Source organism: Melospiza georgiana, chromosome 4 (assembly GCF_028018845.1).
Source record: "Melospiza georgiana isolate bMelGeo1 chromosome 4, bMelGeo1.pri, whole genome shotgun sequence".
Lineage (NCBI taxonomy): Eukaryota > Metazoa > Chordata > Aves > Passeriformes > Passerellidae > Melospiza > Melospiza georgiana.
Genome location: NC_080433.1, coordinates 24,859,760 through 24,880,784, shown reverse-complemented (window position 1 = coordinate 24,880,784; position 21,025 = coordinate 24,859,760).

Below are 21,025 nucleotides of genomic sequence, written 5' to 3'. Positions count from 1 at the left end.
GTGACCGGCTGGCTCCTGAAAAGCTACGATAGGCAGGATGGTTACCAGACCCATGGAGGCACCAGTGCCAAGATGGGCTGATTTGATAGTACCAAGTCGCTCCTGCAATCTGCCATTCAAAAGCAGGGCAGCTGAGTTTTGTTTGCCAGAGAAAAGCGCTGTTCTTTGTGTTTGGGTTCCTGTAGCTGGGAGTGGCCGGCTGGCTCCTGAAAAGCTACAATAGGCAGGATGGTGACCAGACCCATGGTGGCACCAGTGCCAAGTTGGGCTGGTTTGATAGTACCAAGTGGTTCCTGCAATCTGCCATCCAGAAGCGGGGCAGCTTACTTTTGTTTGCCAGGGATACGGGCCGAGATTTTTTTCTGGGGGCCTATGGCTGGGAGTGACCGGCTGGCTCCTGAAAAGCTACAGTAAGCAGAATGATTACCAGACCCATGGTAGCAGCAGTGCCAAGTTGGGCTGATTTGATAGTACCAAGTGGCTCCTGCAATCTGCCATCAAAAAGTTGGCAGGCGAGTTTTGTTTTCCAGGGAAAAGCGCCGTTGTTTGTGTTTGGGGCCCTGTGGCTGGGAGTGGCCGCCTGTCGTCTTAGAATCCACGTTACGCAGCATGGTTCCCAGATCCAAGGTGGCACCAGTGCCAAGTCGGGCTGGTTTGATAGTACCAAGTGGCTCCTGCAATCTGCCATCCAGAAGCGGGGCAGCTTACTTTTGTTTGCCAGGGAAACGGGCCGAGGTATTTGTCTGGGGCCCAATGGCAGGGAGTGACCTCCTGGCTCCTGAAAAGCTATGCTAGGCAGGATGGTGACCAGACCCATGGTGGCACCAGTGCCAAGTTGGGCTGGTTTGATAGTACCAAGTGGCTCCTGCAATCTGCCATCAAAATGTTGGCAGGCGAGTTTTGTTTTCCGGGGAAAAGCGCCGTTGTTTGTGTTTGGGGTGCTGTGGCTCGGAGTGGCCGGGAGGCTGCTTAGAATCCACGATACGCAGGATGGTTCCCAGACCAGTGGTGGCACCAGTGCCAAGTTGGGCTGGTTTGATATTACCAAGTGGCTCCTGCAATCTGCCATCCAGAAGCGGGGTAGCTTACTTTTGTTTGCCAGGGAAATGGGCCGAAATTCTTGTCTGGGGGCCAGTGCCTGGGGCTGGCTGGCTGGCCCCTGAAAAGCTACGATAGGCAGGATGGTTTCCAGACCCATGGTGGCACCAGTGCCAAGTTGGGCTGGTTTGATAGTACCAAGTGGCTCCTGCAATCTGCCATCCAGAAGCGGGGCAGCTTAATTTTGTTTGCCAGGGAAACGGGCCGAGGTTTTTGTCTGGAGGCCTACGGCTGGGAATGACCGGCTGGCTCCTGAAATGCTACGATAGGCAGGATGGTGACCAGACCCATAGTGGCACCAGTGCCAAGTTGGGCTGGTTTGATTGTACCACGTGGCTCCTGCACTCTGCCATCAAAAAGCTAGCAGGCGAGTTTTGTTTTCCAGGGAAAAGCGCCGTTGTTTGTGATTGGGGGCCTGTGGCTGGGAGTGGCGGGCTGGCTCCTTAGAATCCACGATACGCAGGATGGTTCCCAGACCAGAGGTGGCACCAGTGCCAAGTCGGACTGGTTTGATGATGCCAAGTTGCTCCTGCAATCTGCCATCCAGAAGCGGGGTAGCTTACTTTTGTGTGCCAGGGAAACGGGCCGAGGTTTGTGGCTGGGGGCCCATGGCTGGGAGTGACCGGCTGGCTCCTGAAAAGCTACGATAGGCAGGATGGTTTCCAGACCCATGGTGGCACCAGTGCCAAGTTGGGCTGGTTTGATAGTACCAAGTGGCTCCTGCAATCTGCCATCAAAAAGTTGGCAGGCCAGTTTTGTTTTCCAGGGAAAAGCACCGTTGTTTGTGTTTGGGGGCCTGTGGCTGGGAGTGGCCAGCTGGCTACTTAGAATCCACGATACGCAGGATGGTTCCCAGACCCAAGTTGGCACCAGTGCCACGTCTGGCTGGTTTGATAGTACTAAATAACTCCTGCAATCTGCCATCCAGAAGCGGGGCAGCTGAATTTTGTTTGCCAGAGAAAAAGGCTGTTGTTTGCGTTTGGGGGCCTGTAGCTTGCAGTGGCGGGCTGACTCCTGAAAATCCATGATACGCAGAATGCTTCCCAGACCCAAGGTGGCACCAGTGACAAGTAGGGCTGGTTTGATAGTACCAAGTGGCTCCTGCAATCTGCCATCCAGAAGAGGGGCAGTTGAGTTTTGTTTGCCAGAGAAAAGGGCCGTGGTTTGTGTTTGGGGACATATGGCTGAGAGAGGCCGGCTGGCTCCTTAAAATCCACGATAGGCAAGATGGTTCCCAGATACAAGGTGGCACCAGTGCCACGTCTGGCTGGTTTGATAGTACTAAATAACTCCTGCAATCTGCCATCCAGAAGCGGGGCAGCTTACTTTTGTTTGCCAGGGAAACGGGCCGAGGTTTTTGTCTGGGGGCCTATGGCTGGGAGTGCCCGGCTGGCTCCTGAAAAGCTACATTAGGCAGGATGGTGACCAGACCCATGGTGGCACCAGTGCCAAGTTGGGCTGGTTTGATAGTACCAAGTGGCTCCTGCAATCTGCCATCAAAAAGTTGGCAGGCGAGTTTTGTTTTCCAGGGAAAAGCTCCGTTGTTTGTGTTTGGGGGCCTGTGGCTGGGAGTGGCCGACTCGCGCCTTAGAATCTACTTTACGCAGCATGGTTCCCAGAGCCAAGGTGGCACCAGTGCCAAGTCGGGCTGGTTTGATAGTACCAAGTGGCTCCTGCAATCTGCCATCAAAAAGTTGGCAGGCCAGTTTTGTTTTCCAGGGAAAAGCGCCGTTGTTTGTGTTTGGGGGCATATGGCTGGGAGTGGCCAGCTGGCTCCTAAGAATCCACGATACGCAGGATGGTTTCCAGACCAGAGGTGGCACCAGTGCCAAGTCGGGCTGGTTTGATGGTGCAAAGTGTCTCCTGCAATCTGCCATCCAGAAGCGGGGTAGCTTACTTTTGTTTGCCAGGGAAACGGGCAGAGCTTTGTGTCTGGGGCCTATGGCTGGGACTGACCGGCTGGCTCCTGAAAAGCTACGATACGCAGGATGGTGACCAGACCCATGGAGGCACCAGTGCCAAGTTGGGCTGGTTTGATAGTACCAAGTGGCTCCTGCAATCTGCCATCCAAAAGCAGGGCAGCTGAGTTTTGTTTGCCAAAGAAAAGGGCTGTGGTATGTGTTTGGGTCCTGTGGCTGGGAGTGGCCGGCTGGCTCCTTAAATTCCATGATACGCAGGATCGTTCCCAGACCCAAGGTGGCACCAGTGCCAAGTTGGGCTGGTTTGACAGTGTCAAGCGCCTCCTGCAATCTCCCATCCACAAGTGGGGCAGCTGAGATTTTTTTGCCTGTGAATCGGGCCATTGTTTTTGATTGGGTCTGTGGCCGAGAGTGGTCGGCTGGCTCCTGACAATCCACAATACGCAGGATGGTTCCCAGACCCAAGGTGGCACCAGTGCCAAGTTGGGCTGGTTTGATTGTACCAAGTGGCTCCTGCAATCTGCCATCCAGAAGCGGGGCAGCTGAGTTTTGTTTGCCAGACAAAAGGGCCGTGGTTTTTGTCTGGGGGCCTATGGCTCAGAGTGGCCGGCTGGCCCCTGAAAATCCACGATAGGCAGAATGGTTCCCAGACCCAAGGTGGCACCAGAGCCAAGTCGGGCTGGTTTGATGGTGCAAAGTGGCTCCTGCAATCTGCCATCCCGACGCGGGGCAGCGGATTTTTGTTTGCCAGACAACAAGTCCGTGGTTCATTTTTGGGGGCATATGGCTGGGAGTGGCCGGCTGGCTCCTTAAAAAGCTCGATAGGCATGATGGTTCCCAGGCCAGAGGTGGCACCAGTGCCAAGTTGGGCTGTTTTTGTAGTACCAAGTGCGTCCTGCAATTTGCCTTCCAGAAGAGGGGCAGTTGAGTTTTGTTTGCCAGAGAAAAGGGCCGTGGTTTGTATTTGAGGGCATATGGCTGAGAGTGGCCGGCTGACCCCACAAAATCCACAATAGCCAGGATGGTTCCCAGAGCCAAGGTGGCACCAGTGCCAAGTCGGGCTGGTTTGATAGTACTAAATAGCTCCTGCAATCTGCCACCCAGAAGCGGGGTAGCTTACTTTTGTTTGTCAGGGAAACGGGCAGAATTTTGTGTCTGGGGGCCAATGGCTGGGAGTGGCCAGCTGGCTCCTTAAAATGCACGATACGCCGGATGGTGACCAGACCCAAGGTGGCACCATTGCCAAGTCGGGCTGCTTTTGTAGTACCAAGTGCGTCCTGCAATTTCCCATCCAGAAGAGGGGCAGTTGAGTTTTGTTTACCAGAGTAAAGTGCCGTGGTTTGTTTTTGGGGGCCTATGGCTGAGAGTGGCCGGCTGGCCCCTGAAAATCCACGATAGGCAGGATGGTTCCCAGATCCAAGGTGGCACCAGTGCCAAGTCGGGCTGGTTTGATGGTGCAAAGTGGCTCCTGCAATCTGCCATCCAGACGCGGGGCAGCGGATTTTTGTTTGCTGGAGAAAAGTTCCGTGGTTTGTTTTTGGCGGTATACGGCTGGGCGTGGCCAGCTGGCTCCTTAAAAAGCTCGATACGCAGGATGGTTCCCTGACCGAAGGTGGCATCAGTGCCAAGTCGGGCTGTTTTCGTAGTACCAAGTTCGTCCTGCAATTTGCCATCCAGAAGAGGGGCAGTTGAGTTTTGTTTACCAGAGTAAAGTGCCGTGGTTTGTTTTTGGGGGCATATGGCTGAGAGTGGCCGGCTGGCCCCTGAAAATCCACGATAGGCAGGATGGTTCCCAGACCAGAGGTGGCACCAGTGCCAAGTCGGGCTGGTTTGATAGTAATAAATAGCTCCTGCAATCTGCCATCCAGAAGCGGGGCAGCTTACTTTTGTTTACCAGGGAAACGGGCCGAGCTTTGTGTCTGGGGGCCTATGGCTGGGAGTGACCGGCTGGCTCCTGAAAAGCTACGATAGGCAGGATGGTGACCAGACCCATGGTGGCACCAGTGCCAAGTTGGGCTGGTTTGATAGTACCAAGTGGCTCCTGCAATCTGCCATCAAAAAGTTGGCAGGCCAGTTTTGTTTTCCAGGGAAAAGCGCCGTTGTTTGTGTTTGGGGGCCTGTGGCTGGGAGTGGCCAGCTGGCTCCTTAGAATCCACGATACGCAGGATGGTTCCCAGACCAGAGGTGGCACCAGTGCCCAGTCGGGCTGGTTTGATGGTTCAAAGTGGCTCCTGCAATCTGCCATCCAGAAGCGGGGTAGCTTACTTTTGTTTGCCAGGGAAACGGGCAGAGCTTTGTGTCTGGGGCCTATGGCTAGGAGTGACCGGCTGGCTCCTGAAAAGCTACGATAGGCAGGATGGTTACCAGACCCATGGAGGCACCAGTGCCAAGATGGGCTGGTTTGATAGTACCAAGTCGCTCCTGCAATCTGCCATTCAAAAGCAGGGCAGCTGAGTTTTGTTTGCCAGAGAAAAGCGCTGTTGTTTGTGTTTGGGTTCCTGTAGCTGGGAGTGGCCGGCTGGCTCCTTAGAATCCACGATACGCAGGATGGTTCACAGACCAGAGGTGGCACCAGTACCAAGTCGGGCTGATTTGATAGTACCAAGTGGTTCCTGCAATCTGCCATCCAGAAGCGGGGCAGCTTACTTTTGTTTGCCAGGGATACGGGCCGAGGTTTTTTTCTGGGGGCCTATGGCTGGGAGTGACCGGCTGGCTCCTGAAAAGCTACAGTAGGCAGAATGATTACCAGACCCATGGTAGCAGCAGTGCCAAGTTGGGCTGATTTGATAGTACCAAGTGGCTCCTGCAATCTGCCATCAAAAAGTTGGCAGGCGAGTTTTGTTTTCCAGGGAAAAGCGCCGTTGTTTTTGTTTGGGGCCCTGTGGCTGGGAGTGGCCGCCTGTCGTCTTAGAATCCACGTTACGCAGCATGGTTCCCAGATCCAAGGTGGCACCAGTGCCAAGTCGGGCTGGTTTGATAGTACCAAGTGGCTCCTGCAATCTGCCATCCAGAAGCGGGGCAGCTTACTTTTGTTTGCCAGGGAAACGGGCCGAGGTATTTGTCTGGGGCCCTATGGCAGGGAGTGACTGGCTGGCTCCTGAAAAGCTACGATAGGCAGGATGTTTACCAGACCCATGGTGGCACCAGTGCCAAGTTGGGCTAATTTGATAGTACCAAGTGGCTCCTGCAATCTGCCATCCAGAAGCGGGGCAGCTTACTTTTGTTTTCCATGGAAACGGGCCGAGGTTTCTGTCTGGGGGTCTATGGCTGGGAGTGACCTCCTGGCTCCTGAAAAGCTATGCTAGGCAGGATGGTGACCAGACCCATGGTGGCACCAGTGCCAAGTTGGGCTGGTTTGATAGTACCAAGTGGCTCCTGCAATCTGCCATCAAAATGTTGGCAGGCGAGTTTTGTTTTCCGGGGAAAAGCGCCGTTGTTTGTGTTTGGGGTGCTGTGGCTCGGAGTGGCCGGGAGGCTGCTTAGAATCCACGATACGCAGGATGGTTCCCAGACCAGTGGTGGCACCAGTGCCAAGTTGGGCTGGTTTGATATTACCAAGTGGCTCCTGCAATCTGCCATCCAGAAGCGGGGTAGCTTACTTTTGTTTGCCAGGGAAATGGGCCGAAATTCTTGTCTGGGGGCCAGTGCCTGGGGCTGGCTGGCTGGCCCCTGAAAAGCTACGATAGGCAGGATGGTTTCCAGACCCATGGTGGCACCAGTGCCAAGTTGGGCTGGTTTGATAGTACCAAGTGGCTCCTGCAATCTGCCATCCAGAAGCGGGGCAGCTTAATTTTTTTTGCCAGGGAAACGGGCCGAGGTTTGTGTCTGGAGGCCTACGGCTGGGAATGACCGGCTGGCTCCTGAAATGCTACGATAGGCAGGATGGTGACCAGACCCATAGTGGCACCAGTGCCAAGTTGGGCTGGTTTGATTGTACCAAGTGGCTCCTGCACTCTGCCATCAAAAAGCTAGCAGGCGAGTTTTGCTTTCCAGGCAAAAGCGCCGTTGTTTGTGATTGGGGGCCTGTGGCTGGGAGTGGCTGGCTGGCTCCTTAGAATCCACGATACGCAGGATGGTTCCCAGACCAGAGGTGGCACCAGTGCCAAGTCGGGCTGGTTTGATGATGCCAAGTTGCTCCTGCAAACTGCCATCCAGAAGCGGGGTAGCTTACTTTTGTGTGCCAGGGAAACGGGCCGAGGTTTGTGGCTGGGGGCCCATGGCTGGGAGTGACCGGCTGGCTCCTGAAAAGCTACGATAGGCAGGATGGTGACCAGACCCATGGTGGCACCAGTGCCAAGTTGGGCTGGTTTGATAGTACCAAGTGGCTCCTGCAATCTGCCATCAAAAAGTTGGCAGGCCAGTTTTGTTTTCCAGGGAAAAGCACCGTTGTTTGTGTTTGGGGGCCTGTGGCTGGGAGTGGCCAGCTGGCTACTTAGAATCCACGATACGCTGGATGGTTCCCAGACCCAAGTTGGCACCAGTGCCAAGTCGGGCTGGTTTGATACTACCAAGTGGCTCGTGCAATCTGCCATCCAGAAGCGGGGCAGCTGAATTTTGTTTGCCAGAGAAAAAGGCTGTTGTTTGCGTTTGGGGGCCTGTAGCTTGCAGTGGCGGGCTGACTCCTGAAAATCCATGATACGCAGCATGCTTCCCAGACCCAAGGTGGCACCAGTGACAAGTAGGGCTGGTTTGATAGTACCAAGTGGCTCCTGCAATCTGCCATCCAGAAGAGGGGCAGTTGAGTTTTGTTTGCCAGAGAAAAGGGCCGTGGTTTGTGTTTGGGGGCATATGGCTGAGAGAGGCCGGCTGGCTCCTTAAAATCCACGATAGGCAAGATGGTTCCCAGATCCAAGGTGGCACCAGTTCCACGTCTGGCTGGTTTGATAGTACTAAATAACTCCTGCAATCTGCCATCCAGAAGCGGGGCAGCTTACTTTTGTTTGCCAGGGAAACGGGCCGAGGTTTTTGTCTGGGGGCCTATGGCTGGGAGTGACCGGCTGGCTCCTGAAAAGCTACGATAGGCAGGATGGTGACCAGACCGATGGTGGCACCAGAGCCAAGTTGGGCTGGTTTGATAGTACCAAGTGGCTCCTGCAATCTGCCATCAAAAAGTTGGCAGGCCAGTTTTGTTTTCCAGGGAAAAGCGCCGTTGTTTGTGTTTGGGGGCCTGTGGCTGGGAGTGGCCAGCTGGCTCCTAAGAATCCACGATACGCAGGATGGTTTCCAGACCAGAGGTGGCACCAGTGCCAAGTCGGGCTGGTTTGATGGTGCAAAGTGTCTCCTGCAATCTGCCATCCAGAAGCGGGTTAACTTACTTTTGTTTGCCAGGGAAACGGGCAGAGCTTTGTGTCTGGGGCCTATGGCTGGGACTGACCGGCTGGCTCCTGAAAAGCTACGATACGCAGGATGGTGACCAGACCCATGGAGGCACCAGTGCCAAGTTGGGCTGGTTTGATAGTACCAAGTGGCTCCTGCAATCTGCCATCCAAAAGCAGGGCAGCTGAGTTTTGTTTGCCAAAGAAAAGGGCTGTGGTATGTGTTTGGGTCCTGTGGCTGGGAGTGGCCGGCTGGCTCCTTAAATTCCATGATACGCAGCATCGTTCCCAGACCCAAGGTGGCACCAATGCCAAGTTGGGCTGGTTTGACAGTGTCAAGCGCCTCCTGCAATCTCCCATCCACAAGTGGGGCAGCTGAGATTTTTTTGCCTGGGAATCGGGCCGTTGTTTTTGATTGGGGTCTGTGGCCGAGAGTGGTCGGCTGGCTCCTGACAATCCACAATACGCAGGATGGTTCCCAGAGCCAAGGTGACACCAGTGCCAAGTCGGGCTGATTTGATTGTACCAAGTGCGTCCTGCAATCTGCCATCCAGAAGCGGGGCAGCTGAGTTTTGTTTGCCAGAGAAAAGGGCCGTGGTTTTTGTTTGGGGGCCTATGGCTCAGAGTGGCCGGCTGGCCCCTGAAAATCCACGATAGGCAGAATGGTTCCCAGACCCAAGGTGGCACCAGAGCCAAGTCGGGCTGGTTTGATGGTGCAAAGTGGCTCCTGCAATCTGCCATCCCGACGCGGGGCAGCTGATTTTTGTTTGCCAGAGAACAAGTCCGTGGTTCATTTTTGGGGGCATATGGCTGGGAGTGGCCGGCTGGCTCCTTAAAAAGCTCGATACGCAGCATGGTTCCCCGGCCAGAGGTGGCACCAGTGCCAAGTTGGGCTGTTTTTGTAGTACCAAGTGCGTCCTGCAATTTGCCTTCCAGAAGAGGGGCAGTTGAGTTTTGTTTACCAGAGTAAAGTGCCGTGGTTTGTGTTTGGGGGCCTATGGCTGAGAGGGGCCGGCTGACACCTGAAAATCCACAATAGGCAGGATGGTTCCCAGAGCCAAGGTGGCACCAGTGCCAAGTCGGGCTGGTTTGATAGTACTAAATAGCTCCTGCAATCTGCCATCAAAAAGTTGGCAGGCGAGTTTTCTTTTCCAGGGAAAAGCGCCGTTGTTTTTGTTTGGGGGCCTGTGCCTGGGAGTGTCCGGCTGGCTCCTTAGAATCCACGATACGCAGGATGGTTCCCAGACCCAAGGCGGCACCAGTGCCAAGTTGGGCTGGTTTGATGGTGCAAAGTGGCTCCTGCAATCTGCCATCCAGAAGCGGGGTAGATTACTTCTGTTTGCCAGGGAAACGGGCAGAGCTTTGTGTCTGGGGGCCTATGGCTGGGAGTGGCCAGCTGGCTCCTTAAAAGGCACCATACGCAGGATGGTGACCAGACCCAAGGTGGCACCAGTGCCAAGTCGGGCTGATTTTGTAGTACCAATTGCGTCCTGCAATTTGCCATCCAGAAGAGGGGCAGTTGAGTTTTGTTTACCAGAGTAAAGTGCCGTGGTTTGTCTTTGGGGGCATATGGCTGAGAGTGGCCGGCTGGCCCCTGAAAATCCACGATAGGCAGGATGGTTCCCAGACCAGAGGTGGCACCAGTGCCAAGTCGGGCTGGTTTGATAGTAATAAATAGCACCTGCAATCTGCCATCCAGAAGCGGGGCAGCTTACTTTTGTTTACCAGGGAAACGGGCCGAGCTTTGTGTCTGGGGGCCTATGGCTGGGAGTGACCGGCTGGCTCCTGAAAAGCTACGATAGGCAGGATGGTGACCAGACCCATGGTGGCACCAGTGCCAAGTTGGGCTGGTTTGATAGTACCAAGTGGCTCCTGCAATCTGCCATCAAAAAGTTGGCAGGCCAGTTTTGTTTTCCAGGGAAAAGCGCCGTTGTTTGTGTTTGGGGGCCTGTGGCTGGGAGTGGCCAGCTGGCTCCTTAGAATCCACGATACGCAGGATGGTTCCCAGACCAGAGGTGGCACCAGTGCCCAGTCGGGCTGGTTTGATGGTTCAAAGTGGCTCCTGCAATCTGCCATCCAGAAGCGGGGTAGCTTACTTTTGTTTGCCAGGGAAACGGGCAGAGCTTTGTGTCTGGGGCCTATGGCTAGGAGTGACCGGCTGGCTCCTGAAAAGCTACGATAGGCAGGATGGTTACCAGACCCATGGAGGCACCAGTGCCAAGATGGGCTGGTTTGATAGTACCAACTCGCTCCTGCAATCTGCCATTCAAAAGCAGGGCAGCTGAGTTTTGTTTGCCAGAGAAAAGCGCTGTTGTTTGTGTTTGGGTTCCTGTAGCTGGGAGTGGCCGGCTGGCTCCTTAGAATCCACGATACGCAGGATGGTTCACAGACCAGAGGTGGCACCAGTACCAAGTCGGGCTGATTTGATAGTACCAAGTGGTTCCTGCAATCTGCCATCCAGAAGCGGGGCAGCTTACTTTTGTTTGCCAGGGATACGGGCCGAGGTTTTTTTCTGGGGGCCTATGGCTGGGAGTGACCGGCTGGCTCCTGAAAAGCTACAGTAGGCAGAATGATTACCAGACCCATGGTAGCAGCAGTGCCAAGTTGGGCTGATTTGATAGTACCAAGTGGCTCCTGCAATCTGCCATCAAAAAGTTGGCAGGCGAGTTTTGTTTTCCAGGGAAAAGCGCCGTTGTTTTTGTTTGGGGCCCTGTGGCTGGGAGTGGCCGCCTGTCGTCTTAGAATCCACGTTACGCAGCATGGTTCCCAGATCCAAGGTGGCACCAGTGCCAAGTCGGGCTGGTTTGATAGTACCAAGTGGCTCCTGCAATCTGCCATCCAGAAGCGGGGCAGCTTACTTTTGTTTGCCAGGGAAACGGGCCGAGGTATTTGTCTGGGGCCCTATGGCAGGGAGTGACTGGCTGGCTCTTGAAAAGCTACGATAGGCAGGATGTTTACCAGACCCATGGTGGCACCAGTGCCAAGTTGGGCTAATTTGATAGTACCAAGTGGCTCCTGCAATCTGCCATCCAGAAGCGGGGCAGCTTACTTTTGTTTTCCATGGAAACGGGCCGAGGTTTCTGTCTGGGGGTCTATGGCTGGGAGTGACCTCCTGGCTCCTGAAAAGCTATGCTAGGCAGGATGGTGACCAGACCCATGGTGGCACCAGTGCCAAGTTGGGCTGGTTTGATAGTACCAAGTGGCTCCTGCAATCTTCGATCAAAATGTTGGCAGGCGAGTTTTGTTTTCCGGGGAAAAGCGCCGTTGTTTGTGTTTGGGGTGCTGTGGCTCGGAGTGGCCGGGAGGCTGCTTAGAATCCACGATACGCAGGATGGTTCCCAGACCAGTGGTGGCACCAGTGCCAAGTTGGGCTGGTTTGATATTACCAAGTGGCTCCTGCAATCTGCCATCCAGAAGCGGGGTAGCTTACTTTTGTTTGCCAGGGAAATGGGCCGAAATTCTTGTCTGGGGGCCAGTGCCTGGGGCTGGCTGGCTGGCCCCTGAAAAGCTACGATAGGCAGGATGGTTTCCAGACCCATGGTGGCACCAGTGCCAAGTTGGGCTGGTTTGATAGTACCAAGTGGCTCCTGCAATCTGCCATCCAGAAGCGGGGCAGCTTAATTTTTTTTGCCAGGGAAACGGGCCGAGGTTTGTGTCTGGAGGCCTACGGCTGGGAATGACCGGCTGGCTCCTGAAATGCTACGATAGGCAGGATGGTGACCAGACCCATAGTGGCACCAGTGCCAAGTTGGGCTGGTTTGATTGTACCAAGTGGCTCCTGCACTCTGCCATCAAAAAGCTAGCAGGCGAGTTTTGCTTTCCAGGCAAAAGCGCCGTTGTTTGTGATTGGGGGCCTGTGGCTGGGAGTGGCTGGCTGGCTCCTTAGAATCCACGATACGCAGGATGGTTCCCAGACCAGAGGTGGCACCAGTGCCAAGTCGGGCTGGTTTGATGATGCCAAGTTGCTCCTGCAATCTGCCATCCAGAAGCGGGGTAGCTTACTTTTGTGTGCCAGGGAAACGGGCCGAGGTTTGTGGCTGGGGGCCCATGGCTGGGAGTGACCGGCTGGCTCCTGAAAAGCTACGATAGGCAGGATGGTGACCAGACCCATGGTGGCACCAGTGCCAAGTTGGGCTGGTTTGATAGTACCAAGTGGCTCCTGCAATCTGCCATCAAAAAGTTGGCAGGCCAGTTTTGTTTTCCAGGGAAAAGCACCGTTGTTTGTGTTTGGGGGCCTGTGGCTGGGAGTGGCCAGCTGGCTACTTAGAATCCACGATACGCTGGATGGTTCCCAGACCCAAGTTGGCACCAGTGCCAAGTCGGGCTGGTTTGATACTACCAAGTGGCTCGTGCAATCTGCCATCCAGAAGCGGGGCAGCTGAATTTTGTTTGCCAGAGAAAAAGGCTGTTGTTTGCGTTTGGGGGCCTGTAGCTTGCAGTGGCGGGCTGACTCCTGAAAATCCATGATACGCAGCATGCTTCCCAGACCCAAGGTGGCACCAGTGACAAGTAGGGCTGGTTTGATAGTACCAAGTGGCTCCTGCAATCTGCCATCCAGAAGAGGGGCAGTTGAGTTTTGTTTGCCAGAGAAAAGGGCCGTGGTTTGTGTTTGGGGGCATATGGCTGAGAGAGGCCGGCTGGCTCCTTAAAATCCACGATAGGCAAGATGGTTCCCAGATCCAAGGTGGCACCAGTTCCACGTCTGGCTGGTTTGATAGTACTAAATAACTCCTGCAATCTGCCATCCAGAAGCGGGGCAGCTTACTTTTGTTTGCCAGGGAAACGGGCCGAGGTTTTTGTCTGGGGGCCTATGGCTGGGAGTGACCGGCTGGCTCCTGAAAAGCTACGATAGGCAGGATGGTGACCAGACCGATGGTGGCACCAGAGCCAAGTTGGGCTGGTTTGATAGTACCAAGTGGCTCCTGCAATCTGCCATCAAAAAGTTGGCAGGCCAGTTTTGTTTTCCAGGGAAAAGCGCCGTTGTTTGTGTTTGGGGGCCTGTGGCTGGGAGTGGCCAGCTGGCTCCTAAGAATCCACGATACGCAGGATGGTTTCCAGACCAGAGGTGGCACCAGTGCCAAGTCGGGCTGGTTTGATGGTGCAAAGTGTCTCCTGCAATCTGCCATCCAGAAGCAGGTTAACTTACTTTTGTTTGCCAGGGAAACGGGCAGAGCTTTGTGTCTGGGGCCTATGGCTGGGACTGACCGGCTGGCTCCTGAAAAGCTACGATACGCAGGATGGTGACCAGACCCATGGAGGCACCAGTGCCAAGTTGGGCTGGTTTGATAGTACCAAGTGGCTCCTGCAATCTGCCATCCAAAAGCAGGGCAGCTGAGTTTTGTTTGCCAAAGAAAAGGGCTGTGGTATGTGTTTGGGTCCTGTGGCTGGGAGTGGCCGGCTGGCTCCTTAAATTCCATGATACGCAGCATCGTTCCCAGACCCAAGGTGGCACCAATGCCAAGTTGGGCTGGTTTGACAGTGTCAAGCGCCTCCTGCAATCTCCCATCCACAAGTGGGGCAGCTGAGATTTTTTTGCCTGGGAATCGGGCCGTTGTTTTTGATTGGGGTCTGTGGCCGAGAGTGGTCGGCTGGCTCCTGACAATCCACAATACGCAGGATGGTTCCCAGAGCCAAGGTGACACCAGTGCCAAGTCGGGCTGATTTGATTGTACCAAGTGCGTCCTGCAATCTGCCATCCAGAAGCGGGGCAGCTGAGTTTTGTTTGCCAGAGAAAAGGGCCGTGGTTTTTGTTTGGGGGCCTATGGCTCAGAGTGGCCGGCTGGCCCCTGAAAATCCACGATAGGCAGAATGGTTCCCAGACCCAAGGTGGCACCAGAGCCAAGTCGGGCTGGTTTGATGGTGCAAAGTGGCTCCTGCAATCTGCCATCCCGACGCGGGGCAGCTGATTTTTGTTTGCCAGAGAACAAGTCCGTGGTTCATTTTTGGGGGCATATGGCTGGGAGTGGCCGGCTGGCTCCTTAAAAAGCTCGATACGCAGCATGGTTCCCTGGCCAGAGGTGGCACCAGTGCCAAGTTCGGCTGTTTTTGTAGTACCAAGTGCGTCCTGCAATTTGCCTTCCAGAAGAGGGGCAGTTGAGTTTTGTTTACCAGAGTAAAGTGCCGTGGTTTGTGTTTGGGGGCCTATGGCTGAGAGGGGCCGGCTGACACCTGAAAATCCACAATAGGCAGGATGGTTCCCAGAGCCAAGGTGGCACCAGTGCCAAGTCGGGCTGGTTTGATAGTACTAAATAGCTCCTGCAATCTGCCATCAAAAAGTTGGCAGGCGAGTTTTCTTTTCCAGGGAAAAGCGCCGTTGTTTTTGTTTGGGGGCCTGTGCCTGGGAGTGTCCGGCTGGCTCCTTAGAATCCACGATACGCAGGATGGTTCCCAGACCCAAGGCGGCACCAGTGCCAAGTTGGGCTGGTTTGATGGTGCAAAGTGGCTCCTGCAATCTGCCATCCAGAAGCGGGGTAGATTACTTTTGTTTGCCAGGGAAACGGGCAGAGCTTTGTGTCTGGGGGCCTATGGCTGGGAGTGGCCAGCTGGCTCCTTAAAATGCACCATACGCAGGATGGTGACCAGACCCAAGGTGGCACCAGTGCCAAGTCGGGCTGATTTTGTAGTACCAATTGCGTCCTGCAATTTGCCATCCAGAAGAGGGGCAGTTGAGTTTTGTTTACCAGAGTAAAGTGCCGTGGTTTGCTTTTGGGGGCCTATGGCTGAGAGTGGCCGGCTGGCCCCTGAAAATCCACGATAGGCAGGATGGTTCCCAGATCCAAGGTGGCACCAGTGCCAAGTCGGGCTGGTTTGATGGTGCAAAGTTGCTCCTGCAATCTGCCATCCAGACGCGGGGCAGCGGATTTTTGTTTGCTGGAGAAAATTTCCGTGGTTTGTTTTTGGCGGTATATGGCTGGGCGTGGCCGGCTGGCTCCTTAAAAAGCCCGATACACAGGATGGTTCCCTGACCCAAGGTGGCATCAGTGCCAAGTCGGGCTGTTTTCGTAGTACCAAGTGCGTCCTGCAATTTGCCATCCAGAAGAGGGGCAGTTGAGTTTTGTTTGCCAGAGAAAAGGGCAGTGGTTTGTGTTTGGGGGCATATGGCTGAGAGTGGCCGGCTGACTCCTGAAAATCCACGATAGGCAGGATGGTTCCCAGACCAGAGGTGGCACCAGTGCCAAGTCGGGCTGGTTTGATAGTAATAAATAGCTCCTGCAATCTGCCATCCAGAAGCGGGGCAGCTTACTTTTGTTTGCCAGGGAAACGGGCCGAGCTTTGTGTCTGGGGGCCTATGGCTGGGAGTGACCGGCTGGCTCCTGAGAAGCTACGATAGGCAGGATGGTTACCAGACCCATGGAGGCACCAGTGCCAAGTTGGGCTGGTTTGATAGTACCAAGTCGCTCCTGCAATCTGCCATCCAAAAGCAGGGCAACTGAGTTTTGTTTGCCAGAGAAAAGCGCTGTTGTTTGTGTTTGGGGTCCTGTGGCTGGGAGTGGCCGGCTGGCTCCTTAGAATCCACGATACGCAGTATGGTTCCCAGACCCATGGTGGCACCAGTGCCAAGTCGGGCTGGTTTGATAGTACCAAGTGGTTCCTGCAATCTGCCATCCAGAAGCGGGGCAGCTTACTTATGTTTACCATGGAAATGGGCCGAGATTTGTGTCTGGGCGCCCATGGCTGGGAGAGACCGGCTGGCTCCTGAAATGCTACGATAGGCAGGATAGTGACCAGACCCATGGTGGCACCAGTGCCAAGTTGGGCTGGTTTGATAGCACCAAGTGGCTCCTGCAATCTGCCATCAAAAAGTTGGCAGGCGAGTTTTGTTTTCCAGGGAAAAGCGCCGTTGTTTGTGTTTGGGGGCCTGTGGCTGGGAGTGACCGGCTGGCTCCTTAGAATCCACGATACGCAGGATGGTTCCCAGACCTGAGGTGGCACCAGTGCCACGTCGGGATAGTTTGATGGTGCAAAGTGCCTCCTGCAATCTGCCATCCAGAAGCGGGGTAGATTACTTTTGTTTGCCAGGGAAACGGGCCGAGGTTTGTGGCTGGGGGCCTATGGCTGGGAGTGACCAGCTGGCTCCTGAAAAGCTACGATAGGCAGGATGATTACCAGACCCATGGTAGCAGCAGTGCCAAGTTGGGCTGATTTGATAGTACCAAGTGTCTCCTGCAATCTGCCATCAAAAAGTTGGCAGGCGAGTTTTGTTTTCCAGGGAAAAGCGCCGTTGTTTGTGTTTGGGTCCCTGTGGCTGGGAGTGGCCGCCTGTCGTCTTAGAATCCACGTTACGCAGCATGGTTCCCAAATCCAAGGTGACACCAGTGCCAAGTCGGGCTGGTTTGATAGTACCAAGTGGCTCCTGCAATCTGCCATCCAGAAGCGGGGCAGCTTACTTTTGTTTGCCAGGGAAACGGGCCGAGGTATTTGTCTGGGGCCCTATGGCAGGGAGTGACTGGCTGGCTCCTGAAAAGCTACGATAGGCAGGATGTTTACCAGACCCATGGTGGCACCAGTGCCAAGTTGGGCTAATTTGATAGTACCAAGTGGCTCCTGCAATCTGCCATCCAGAAGCGGGGCAGCTTACTTTTGTTTTCCATGGAAACGGGCCGAGGTTTCTGTCTGGGGGTCTATGGCTGGGAGTGACCTCCTGGCTCCTTAGAACCCACGATACGCAGGATGGTTCCCAGACCAGAGGTGGCACCAGTGCCAAGTCGGGCTGGTTTGATGATGCCAATTTGCTCCTGCAATCTGCCATCCAGAAGCGGGGTATCTTACTTTTGTGTGCCAGGGAAACGGGCCGACGTTTTTGGTTGGGGGCCCATGGCTGGGAGTGACCGGCTGGCTCCTGAAAAGCTACGATAGGCAGGATGGTGACCAGACCCATGGTGGCACCAGTGCCAAGTTGGGCTGGTTTGATAGTACCAAGTGGCTCCTGCAATCTGCCATCAAAAAGTTGGCAGGCCAGTTTTGTTTTCCAGGGAAAAGCACCGTTGTTTGTGTTTGGGGGCCTGTGGCTGGGAGTGGCCAGCTGGCTACTTAGAATCCACGATACGCAGGATGGTTCCCAGACCCAAGGTGGCACCAGTGCCAAGTCAGGCTGGTTTGATACTACCTAGTGGCTCCTGCAATCTGCCATCCAGAAGCGGGGCAGCTGAATTTTGTTTGCCAGAGAAAAAGGCTGTTGTTTGTGTTTGGGGGCCTGTAGCTTGCAGTGGCGGGCTGGCTCCTGAAAATCCATGATACGCACCATGCTTCCCAGACCCAAGGTGGCACCAGTGCCAAGTAGGGCTGGTTTGATAATACCAAGTGGCTCCTGCAATCTGCCATCCAGAAGAGGGGCAGTTGAGTTTTGTTTGCCAGAGAAAAGGGCCGTGGTTTGTGTTTGGGGGCATATGGCTGAGAGAGGCCGGCTGGCTCCTTAAATCCACGATAGGCAAGATGGTTCCCAGATACAAGGTGGCACCAGTGCCACGTCTGGCTGGTTTGATAGTACTAACTCCTGCAATCTGCCATCCAGAAGCGGGGCAGCTTACTTTTGTTTGCCAGGGAAACGGGCCGAGGTTTTTGTCTGGGGGCCTATGGCTGGGAGTGACCGGCTGGCTCCTGAAAAGCTACAATAGGCAGGATGGTGACCAGACCCATGGTGGCACCAGTGCCAAGTTGGGCTGGTTTGATAGTACCAAGTGGCTCCTGCAATCTGCCATCAAAAAGTTGGCAGGCGAGTTTTGTTTTCCAGGGAAAAGCGCCGTTGTTTGTGTTTGGGGGCCTGTGGCTGGGAGTAGTCGCCTGGCGCCTTAGAATTTACGTTACGCAGCATGGTTCCCAGAGCCAAGGTGGCACCAGTGCCAAGTCGGGCTGGTTTGATAGTACCAAGTGGCTCCTGCAATCTGCCATCAAAAAGTTGGCAGGCCAGTTTTGTTTTCCAGGGAAAAGCGCCGTTGTTTGTGTTTGGGGGCCTGTGGCTGGGAGTGGCCAGCTGGCTCCTAAGAATCTACGATACGCAGGATGGTTTCCAGACCAGAGGTGGCACCAGTGCCAAGTCGGGCTGGTTTGATGGTGCAAAGTGTCTCCTGCAATCTGCCATCCAGAAGCGGGGCAGCTTACTTTTGTTTGCCAGGGAAAAGGGCAGAGATTTGTGTCTGGGGCCTATGGCTGGGACTGACCGGCTGGCTCCTGAAAAACTACGATACGCAGGATGGTGACCAGACCCATGGAGGCACCAGTGCCAAGTTGGGCTGGTTTGATAGTACCAAGTGGCTCCTGCAATCTGCCATCCAAAAGCAGGGCAGCTGAGTTTTGTTTGCCAAAGAAAAGGGCTGTGGTATGTGTTTGGGTCCTGTGGCTGGGAGTGGCCGGCTGGCCCCTGAAAATCCACGATAGGCAGGATGGTTCCCAGACCCAAGGTGGCACCAGAGCCAAGTCGGGCTGGTTTGATGGTGCAAAGTGGCTCCTGCAATCTGCCATCCCAACGCGGGGCAGCTGATTTTTGTTTGCCAGAGAACAAGTCCGTGGTTCATTTTTGGGGGCATATGGCTGGGAGTGGCCGGCTGGCTCCTTAAAAACCTCGATACGCATGATGGTTCCCAGGCCAGAGGTGGCACCAGTGCCAAGTTGGGCTGTTTTTGTAGTACCAAGTGCGTCCTGCAATTTGCCATCCAGAAGAGGGGCAGTTGAGTTTTGTTTGCCAGAGAAAAGGGCCGTGGTTTGTGTTTGAGGGCATATGGCTGAGAGTGGCCGGCTGACACCTGAAAATCCACAATAGGCAGGATGGTTCCCAGAGCCAAGGTGGCACCAGTGCCAAGTCGGGCTGGTTTGATAGTAATAAATAGCTCCTGCAATCTGCCATCAAAAAGTTGGCAGGCGAGTTTTGTTTTCCAGGGAAAAGCGCCGTTGTTTTTGTTTGGGGGCCTGTGGCTGGGAGTGTCCGGCTGGCTCCTTAGAATCCACGATACGCAGGATGGTTCCCAGACCAGAAGTGGCACCAGTGCCAAGTTGGGCTGGTTTGATGGTGCAAAGTGGCTCCTGCAATCTGCCATCCAGAAGCGGGGTAACTTACTTTTGTTTGCCAGGGAAACGGGCAGAATTTTTTGTCTGGGGGCCAATGGCTGGGAGTGGCCAGCTGGCTCCTTAAAATGCACGATACACAGGATGGTGACCAGACCCAAGGTGGTACCAGTGCCAAGTCGGGCTGCTTTTGTAGTACCAAGTGCGTCCTGGAATTTGCCATCCAGAAGAGGGGCAGTTGAGTTTTGTTTACCAGAGTAAAGTGCCGTGGTTTGTTTTTGGGGGCCTATGGCTGAGAGTGGCCGGCTGGCCCCTGAAAATCCACGATAGGCAGGATGGTTCCCAGATCCAAGGTGGCACCAGTGCCAAGTCGGGCTGGTTTGATGGTGCAAAGTGGCTCCTGCAATCTGCCATCTAGACGCGGGGCAGCGGATTTTTGTTTGCTGGAGAAAATTTCCGTGGTTTGTTTTTGGCGGTATATGGTTGGGCGTGGCCGGCTGGCTCCTTAAAAAGCTCGATACGCAGGATGGTTCCGAGATCCAAGGTGGGACCAGTGCCAAGTCGGGCTGGTTTTATGTTACAAAGTGGCTCCTGCAATCTGCCATCAAAAAGTTGGCAGGCGAGTTTTGTTTTCCAGGGAAAAGCGCCGTTGTTTGTGTTTGGGGACCTGTGGCTGGGAGTGGCCGGCTGGCTCCTTAGAATCCACGATACGCAGGATGGTTCCCAGACCCAAGGTGGCAGCAGTGCCAAGTTGGGCTGGTTTGATGGTGCAAAGTGGCTCCTCTAATCTGCCATCCAGAAGCGGGGTAGCTTACTTTTGTTTGCCAGGGAAACGGGCAGAGCTTTGTGTCTGGGGGCCTATGGCTCAGAGTGGCCGGCTGGCCCCTGAAAATCCACGATAGGCAGAATGGTTCCCAGACCCAAGGTGGCACCAGTGCCAAGTTGGGCTGTTTTTGAAGTACCAAGTGCGTCCTGCAATTTGCCTTCCAGAAGAGGGGCAGTTGAGTTTTGTTTGCCAGAGAAAAGGGCCGTGGTTTGTGTTTGAGGGCATATGGCTGAGAGTGGCCGGCTGACACCACAAAATCCACAATAGGCAGGATGGTTCCCAGAGCCAAGGTGGCACAAGTGCCAAGTCGGGCTGGTTTGATAGTACTAAATAGCTCCTGCAATCTGCCATCCAGAAGCGGGGTAGCTTAATTTTGTTTGTCAGGGAAACGGGCAGAGCTTTGTGTGTGGGGTCCTGTGGCTGGGAGTGGCCGGCTGGCTCCTTAGAATCCACGATACACAGGATGGTTCCCAGACCAGTGGTGGCACCAGTGCCAAGTTGGGCTGGTTTGATAGTACCAAGTGGCTCCTGCAATCTGCCATCAAAAAGTTGGCAGGCGAGTTTTGTTTACCAGAGTAAAGTGCCGTGGTTTGTTTTTGGGGGCCTATGGCTGAGAGTGGCCGACTGGCCCCTGAAAATCCACAATAGGCAGGATGGTTCCCAGATCCAAGGTGGCACCAGTGCCAAGTCGGGCTGGTTTGATGGTGCAAAGTGGCTCCTGCAATCTGCCATCCAGACGCGGGGCAGCGGATTTTTGTTTGCTGGAGAAAAGTTCCGTGGTTTGTTTTTGGCGGTATACGGCTGGGCGTGGCCGGCTGGCTCCTTAAAAAGCTCGATACGCAGGATGGTTCCCTGACCCAATGTGGCAT